General features: G+C 38.8%; 1 long non-coding RNA gene across 1 annotated transcript in view; it reads left to right on the top strand.

Moving 5' to 3' along the window:
- The first annotated feature begins 7,520 nt into the window (after nt 1-7,520).
- LOC139078772 (uncharacterized) overlaps nt 7,521-7,898 on the top strand; it is a 59,139-nt gene continuing 58,761 nt past the window's right edge. Inside the window, exon 1 of the long non-coding RNA XR_011531824.1 lies at nt 7,521-7,713. This is a non-coding gene — a long non-coding RNA (uncharacterized lncRNA). The remainder of the gene's footprint in view (nt 7,714-7,898) is intronic.

The raw sequence follows: 7,898 nt of genomic DNA, 5'->3' as shown, positions 1-7,898 counted from the left end.
AAGACAAACAAAAAAGCTCATGCTATCCCTGTTACAAATTTTTCAGCATAATAACTCAGAAGGATGGCTAATTTTGTCTAATGTCTCATGAAGTTTTTTGGGTAATCTAAGCATAATTATTGAGAACAAATGATTTAGCTATAAATGAAATAAAATTTTATAGATAAAATTTTATCAATAATTATAGTTTATGGCATGTGTATTTAAAATAACTTCCAAAATCTCTTTGGTAAGTTGAAACTTTGAAGTTTTGCTAGGTTAATATAAATGATAAAATTCATTGAGTATCTAGATCATTTCCAAATAAGATACTAGACATTAATTACTAAGTGTGAGTTTATCTACTTTTGGCATCTTATTACAGAAAAACTAGAAGATGTTTGGGTTTATTGGTAAACAAGTCTTGTGTTTTAATGAAAGACTGTACTATAAAGAAATGTTTCTAAAATTATAAAAATTATTTATAAACTTCTGAGCTACAGAATGCTAATGTAAAAGAAAGTTTATAATTGCTTACTTAGTTTTTACTTAGAAATTAAGGTTTCTACATATTAAAAATTCTAGTATACAATTAAAGCTGCTAGAAATTAATATGGAAAACATATTTGTAATCAAGAAAGTAAGATGTACGTTTTCAGTAAACAAGGTATAAAGAATGGAAATAGTTTTGTTCATTGGGTTAAGATAGATAAATTGGTCGTAAAGTACTAGGAGGAAAAAAGGAGGCATGGGACAAATTATGAAAGTAAAAACAGCTATAGAAGGTTTATGAAAAAGAAATTCTGAAAACAGTTTTGTGCATGGTCAAGTTGGCTAAAATTAAAATGAATTTAATTAAGTAAATGAGTTTTAATATCAAAAGTAAACTGGTGCAAAATTAGAATTTGGCTTTTTTTCCCTTCTCTTAAAAGGATAATTTTCTTGAACTTTTAATCTGTTCTTGATAAAGAGATTATAAAAGATTTTCTCTTTGAGCAGTCTAGCAGAAGGGTAGGGATTTTATGTTTTATCAAAATAAATTGCCTGCATTGTTTATCAAGTCCTTAATCACAGGTGCTAAGGTCTTACAGCTATTTAATCTTCTGCATTTACCTAAAAATCTTTAATTGTCACTATGGTTAAATGGATAACTAAACATTGTTTCAAAGGGACCTACGGTATTATGTGGGTAAATGTTACTGGTGTAAGTTTTAAAAATTATATTAACATTCCTAAAATTCTGATCTGTCCTGATTGTCAGCCATAATTCTCATTATCGTCTTAAAGTGTTGTAGCCACAGAATTAACCGAGTTTGTCAATTGTCATTTTTAAGTGTTTTGTCATTTACAGACAGTTATTGTTTTACTCTGATGCTTTGGCAAATATGTCTCATCTTCAGAGAGATTCATGGAAAGGATTCTGATACTTGCTCTAGAATACAGGTTTCTGATGAATTTTCAGATTGTAAAATTGAACTAAGTAAGAAATTACAGAACTCTAAGAGAAACTTATGAACCCATAAAACTGCTAACAGAAAATTAAGATAAAAAATTGATTACACAGAACTGAATGAACTGATGAGGATGATTATAATTTTATGAGTTTTTGTTTAAAATGTTGCTGATTTTGTTTAGCATTTTGGGTTTTTTTTTCAGGTGTAGGGTAAACTTTTTCTCTTAATCTAACGATAACTTATAGAAATTTGGTAGGGGCTGGCTCCGTGGCCGAGTGGTTAAGTTTGCACGCTCCACTGCGGTGGCCCAGGGTTTGGATCCTGGGCGTGGACATGGCACCGCTCGTCAGGCCACTTTGAGGCGGCGTCCCACATCCCACAACTAGAAGGACCTGCAACTAAGATATACAACTATGTACAGGTGGGGGGTTGGTGAGATAAAGAAGAAGAAGAAAAAAAAAGATTGGCAACGTTGTTAGCCCAGGTGCCAATCATTGTTTTTTAATTTAATTTAATGTTTTTAATTTTTATTTTTTTCGGATGTACATCATATTTCGAATTCTGTATACATTACATCATGTTCACCACCCGAACACTAATTATAGTGCATCCCCTCACATGTGACCCTAATCACCTCTTTTGCCCTCCCCCCCTTCCCCAATGGTAACCACCAGTCCAATCTCCAATGCTATGTGGGGTTTTTTTGGTCATTTTTATCTTCTACTTATGAGTGACATCATCTGGTATTTGACTTTCTCTCTCTGACTTATTTCACTCAGCATAATACCCTCAAGGTCCATCCATGTTGTCACAAATGGCTGGATTTCATCATTTCTTATGGCTGAGTAGTAGCCCATCGTGTGTAAATACCATATCTTCTTTATCCATTCGTCCCTTGATGGGCACCTAGATTGCTTCCACGTCTTGGCTATTGTGCATAATGCCACAATGAACATAGGGGTGCAAGTGTCTTTATGCCTTTGCATTTTCAAGTTCTTTGGATAAATGCCCAGCAGTGGAATAGCTGGATCATATGACAGATCTATCCTTAATTTTCTGAGGAATCTCCACACTGCTTTCCATAGTGGCTGCACCAGTTTGCACTCCCACCAGCAGTGAACAAGGGTTCCCTTCTCTCCACATCCTCTCTAACATTCGTTGTTTCCTGTCTTGTTAATTATAGCCATTCTGACCGGAGTGAGGTGATACCTCATTGTAGTTTTGATTTGCATTTCCCTGATAGCTAATGATGTTGAGCATCTTTTCATATGCCTGTTGGCCACCTGTATATCTTCTTTGGAGAAATCTCTGTTCAGATCTTTTGCCCATTTTCTAATTGGATTGTTGGTTTTCTTGTTGTTGAGCTGTATGAGTTCTTTGTATATTTTGGATATTAACCCCTTATCTGATATGTGGTTTGCAAATATCTTCTCCTAATTGTTAGGTTGTCTTTTTGTTGTGTTGATGGTTTCCTTTGCTGTGCAGAAACTTTTTAGTTTGATGTAGTCCCATTTGTTCATTTTTTCTTGTGTTTAAAAAAAAGAAATTTGGTAAATTACACTTTTGTAAACAAAATTGAAACATTTATCTTTTTCTCGCTACTCAATCCTTCAAGAATTTGGAAACTTTCAGTAAATATTGTTATTTTTGTGGCAATATAGTTATTTGCATAAGTTCAATAAGATCTGTTCTCCTTATAACAGGACACAAGTGGAAACATTGATTATGTTACCAAAGCTTTGGCTGGAATGTCATATTTGAGAGAAACAGGCATAGACTCAGATATGACTAGACGGCTTTTGAGAAACAAAGTTTGGACTTTATGGAATAAACTCACTTGGAAACATTGGCCTGGTATCTTATTTCCTAGCAATCTTACCAGGGTAAGTAAGGAAGGTCACTTATCTGGCACATGCAGGAATCTCAATATTTTGGGGAACCTCAAGAGAAGAGAGGAATTCACCCAAATCTAAGGTATTGCAAGCAACACCTGATGACAAATCCTTGGCTTGGCTTTCCTGGCCTTGAGAGGCCTTTACAGTTCAATCTGAGATTCCTTAGAAAAGTTGCAGCAAAGCAGATTTAAAAGAGCCTATATGATCAATGGCTATTTTTGCTGTACTTATGCAAATAATTGGGCCAAGTTTATTGAAACTAAACTTACTTTGCAAACCAATTAGTCTTAATTTGGCTATCTTTGGTAAAAATGAGGGTGATTTTAGAGAGGAAAGTTATATTTCAGTAAAAACTGTAATACACATTTGTGGATATTAGATCCTAGTTCTGTTAATTGTTTTTGAGGTTTTTCCTACCTGTAAGCTGGACTAGATGCTGAATTCTTCTAGTCTCCTGAAATATCTGACTACAAATCTCTAAACTAACATTTAATTTTTTTCCATCATTTTCATTTGGAATCATTGAGAACAGAACTTGCCCTTTAACCTGAAGCCTTGCAAACTGAAGCTGAACAACTTGATATAAATTTAAGAGAGATTCACGTCTGTTGCTGTGTGAGCCACTCAGAAAGATACTTGAACACCCAATGACATCATCAGAGACATCTCAAGCTGAAAAAGATGCTTCAAACCTGACATCTAGAAATCTTCTGACTGGCTGCCCCCTGGACTCAGGAGCTGGTTTATAATGTGCTCCAACCATTAACCTTATTTTTTTCTTTTTATTTACGTAGAAATACTTCTTATTAAATACCTGATTGCTTCTTCCACAATATAGCCCTAACTTGGGGAACCCACCTGCATCAACACCTTCTAAAATAAATTTAAGTGGACTGATCTATTATCAGGACTAAGAAATGTGTTCAGTGAGATGGAACAATCTACCACTGAGCTTCTGGACTATGAAACTTCTTAAAGTTTCAAAGGCAAGACTGTGGGAGGTTGGCATTGGCCACCCCAAAATTTGTCTCTTTGGCATGAGGATTATTTTGGGCTGGTTAGTTTTAAAAACTGCAGACATGAGAGAAACTCTGAAAAGTGGAAGTTACCCTTTCTAAGAGACATTTACATTTGTAAGGTAAATCTACATTTGTAAAGATGTCTCCCTCTCTCTACCAGGAAGAAGGGAGGATGACCTCATCCCTAGAAACTTTTATCAATGTGGAAGGCAAGGACTTAAATCTGCATAATAACCTTATTCTTGTTTACTGTGCTTTTCTGATAATCTCCCGTAACTGACTCCCCCCACTCCCAACATCCTCCTTTGCCTTTAGCTGAGGATGGTATTCAAGGTGAGAGCCTCTGCCATTTTGGTGAGTTACTCAGTTATCCTGAGTCTCTCCCATGTGTACATGCTATGAAGCTTTGTTTGATTTTCTCCTGTTATTCTGTCTCATGTCAATTTAATTTGTAGCCCTGCCAGAAGGACCTAGAGTGGGTAGAGGATCTGTCTTCCTCCCCTATATTATATTTCTTCATCTCTATCAGACTACCCTATTCCAAAATACCATCATTTCTCACTTAGATTTTGGCAGAAGCCTCCTAATTGGCCTACCCACACCTACCCTCACATCCCTTAAGTATGTTTTCCAAATTGCATCCAGGGTAATCTCTTTAATAAGACAAATGTGAACAAATTCCACTTCTTAAAACATTTAACAGCTTCCCATTGCCCTTATAATAAAGACAAACTCCTTAGTATGGTCAATGGAGTTTTGCATGGTCCACCTCTCTCCCTTGTTTTCTACCACATTTCCCTCCTGCTATCAGCTATATTATTCTTCTCTTGGTCTTGTTACATGTAATGGTCCCTCCATCCTTGGGACCTTTGTGATGAGGATTTTTAGGCTGCTTAATTTTAAAATGGCTTATGATGAGGATTTTTAGGCTGGTTAGTTTTAAAACTACAGATGAGATTCAGGCTCCAAGGAGTGGAATTTGTTTGCCCCTTTGTTGGGAAACATTTACATTTCTAAGGGAAACCTCTATCTGTGAAGATGCCTCCCTCTCTGTGCCAGGAAGAAGGGGGGATGGTCTTATCTCTAGAAGCTCTTAATCAATGCCAGAGGCAAGAACTTAAGTTGGTTACTGTCTGGCAACCTCATGTAACTGACCCCCCCCCCCCCCCACAAATCCTCCTTTGTCTTTAGCCGAGGATAAAATTCAAGCGGTGACTTCTGCCATTTACTCAATCCGGTTGGTTTGATTCTTATCTAAAAGTTGTGGGACCGCCAAATGGCCAGACCATACGGGCACTGATACCATTTTAACTTTTTTACATATTCTTTGTCTTGTAAAGAGATAACTCACATACCTATGCCTTAAATTTAGCCCTAACCCTCAACTCGTGGCAGCAGCAGGAGCTCTGACTGCCCGTGGGTCCTGTCCCCATGCCAGCGGGGGCAGCAGCAGCGGCTCTGCCTGCCCATGGGCCCTGTCCCCATGCTATTCTACTCTCTAAATAAAAGAGCACTACTGCCAGATCTTAAGAGTCTAAGAAATCTTTCTTTTGACTCCTCGGCTCACCGACCCCGCATCACTTTGCACATACTATTTCCAATGCATGAATTGCCTCTTCCTCTAATCCAGTTAAATCCCTCATCCTTCATGTTGGCTTTCCCTAGTTTTCAGATTAATTAAAATCTCTCCCATTCTACCTTCTCAGCAGCATGACCTCTCATTTATATAATTATATTTTTTCATTTACTTGTGTGTTTCAAATCTTTCTTGCTCACTAGGCAGTAAACTCCATAAGGGCAGATGTGTCTATATTTGCTCAAAATTGTATTCTCAGTGCCAAGAATAGTGTCTGACCTATAGTGGGCGTTCATTTTTAGGTATTATCTGATAGATGAGTGAAATTAATAAATAGATTTGTCCGACATGATAGAATTTTATTGTGCTGTCACTACTATTTCAGCAAATTTTATACTGACTATAGAAAGTCTTCTCCATGTGATAGAATCAGAAACTCAAATGCTGTTAGGACCAGGTAGGTACTGTGCATGAAAGGGCAGTCATCATCTAAAGGCATAGCCATGGGAAATATAGACTCAGCAATTTTTCAGAAGAAACCATGTATTTTTTTACGTTTCTTATAGATAGAGAAAGCACTAAGAGGATTTTCCAGATAGATGAGGGAAAGGTGTGGGGAAAGCTTGCTAAATGCTACTAGAAAGGTGTGACGGGTTAAATAGTGTCCCTCCAAAATTCACATCCACTCAGAGCCTCAGAATGTGACCTTATTTGGAAATAGAGTCTTTGCAGATATAATTAGTTAAGGATTGAGGTGAGATCATATTGGGTTAGGGTGGACCCTAAACCCAATGACTGATGTCCCTATGAGAAGAGGAGAGGACACAGAGAGACTCGGAGAGGAAAAGGCCACATGAAGACGCAGGCAAGATTAGAGAGGCACTGCCACAAGCCTACACATGACAAAGATTTCCAGAAACCACCAGAAGCTAGCAGAGAGACAGGGAAGAGATTCTCCCTCTGAGTCCCCAGAAGGAACCAACCCTGCTGACATCTCGACTTCAGACTTCGGGACTCCCGAAGTGTGAAAGAATAAGTGTCTGTTGTTTGAAGCCACTCAGTTTGTGGTACTTTGTTATGGCAGCCCTTGGAAATGAACACAGCAGGCAAAAAAAAAAAAAAATCAGGACAAAATTATTCAGGTAAGATTTGGGCCACTGGAGGTCATTAGAGATCTTAGCAAGTGACCTTCCAGGGGTGAGGTTTGAGAAGTGACAGGGAAGTGAGAAAGCAGAAATCCATCCCCACACACCAATGCATCCTGTGAGTAGAAGCTTCCAGGGCAGAGGGATGCCCTGGGGCACTTGCCTGCCTGCAGGTCTGTCTGAGGTGCACATAGAGGAGGGACTTCCAGTCCTTGGCCATCTCCCGGGAACACATGAGACTGGCTGGGCGCAGGACCAAGAGAGAGAGTTTGGCTCTGCTCAGGGCCAATAACATGACACAAGTGGAGGGACCAGGGACAAGGCCAGAGCCAGATGGAGGCAGAGCCCCTCCATGTGGGGGAGTTGGGGACAGAGAACAGCTGATGACGTGAATGCGATTGCAGGGGCCAGTCACAGCACATGCCATTGGAGAGCCCAGGCCCTGTCCAGGCAGATGTCAAACTCAGGCATGGCTCAGAAAAGCACATCAGGGGCCAGGCCAGCCAGTGAGGAAGCTGGCAAGGGATTTCAAGTAGAGAGTGATGAGAGCAGTCATGTGGCACCTTGTACCTTGTTGTTCTAAGAATTGTGCCTATTCTCATCCAGACCCCAGCAGTGGAAGAAATGTGGACCTGATGGAGAGAGGTAAGGAGGAGTCTGGGTCTGAGATGGGCCACTGAGCCCTTCATTATGTGATGCTGAGTACTTTTAACCCAACTCTGAGCAGCTCGTCTCCAATAGCCTCTCTTGATTGTGCTTGCTGTATCTCTTAACTCTCTTATGTTTTCATTTCTTTTTTTAATTTGCATATTGTTTACATAACTTTACAT

This window comes from Equus przewalskii, chromosome 2 (assembly GCF_037783145.1).
Source record: "Equus przewalskii isolate Varuska chromosome 2, EquPr2, whole genome shotgun sequence".
NCBI classification, from domain to species: domain Eukaryota; kingdom Metazoa; phylum Chordata; class Mammalia; order Perissodactyla; family Equidae; genus Equus; species Equus przewalskii.
Note: the sequence above shows the minus strand (reverse complement) of the source record. Positions and strands in the feature narration are given on the sequence as shown.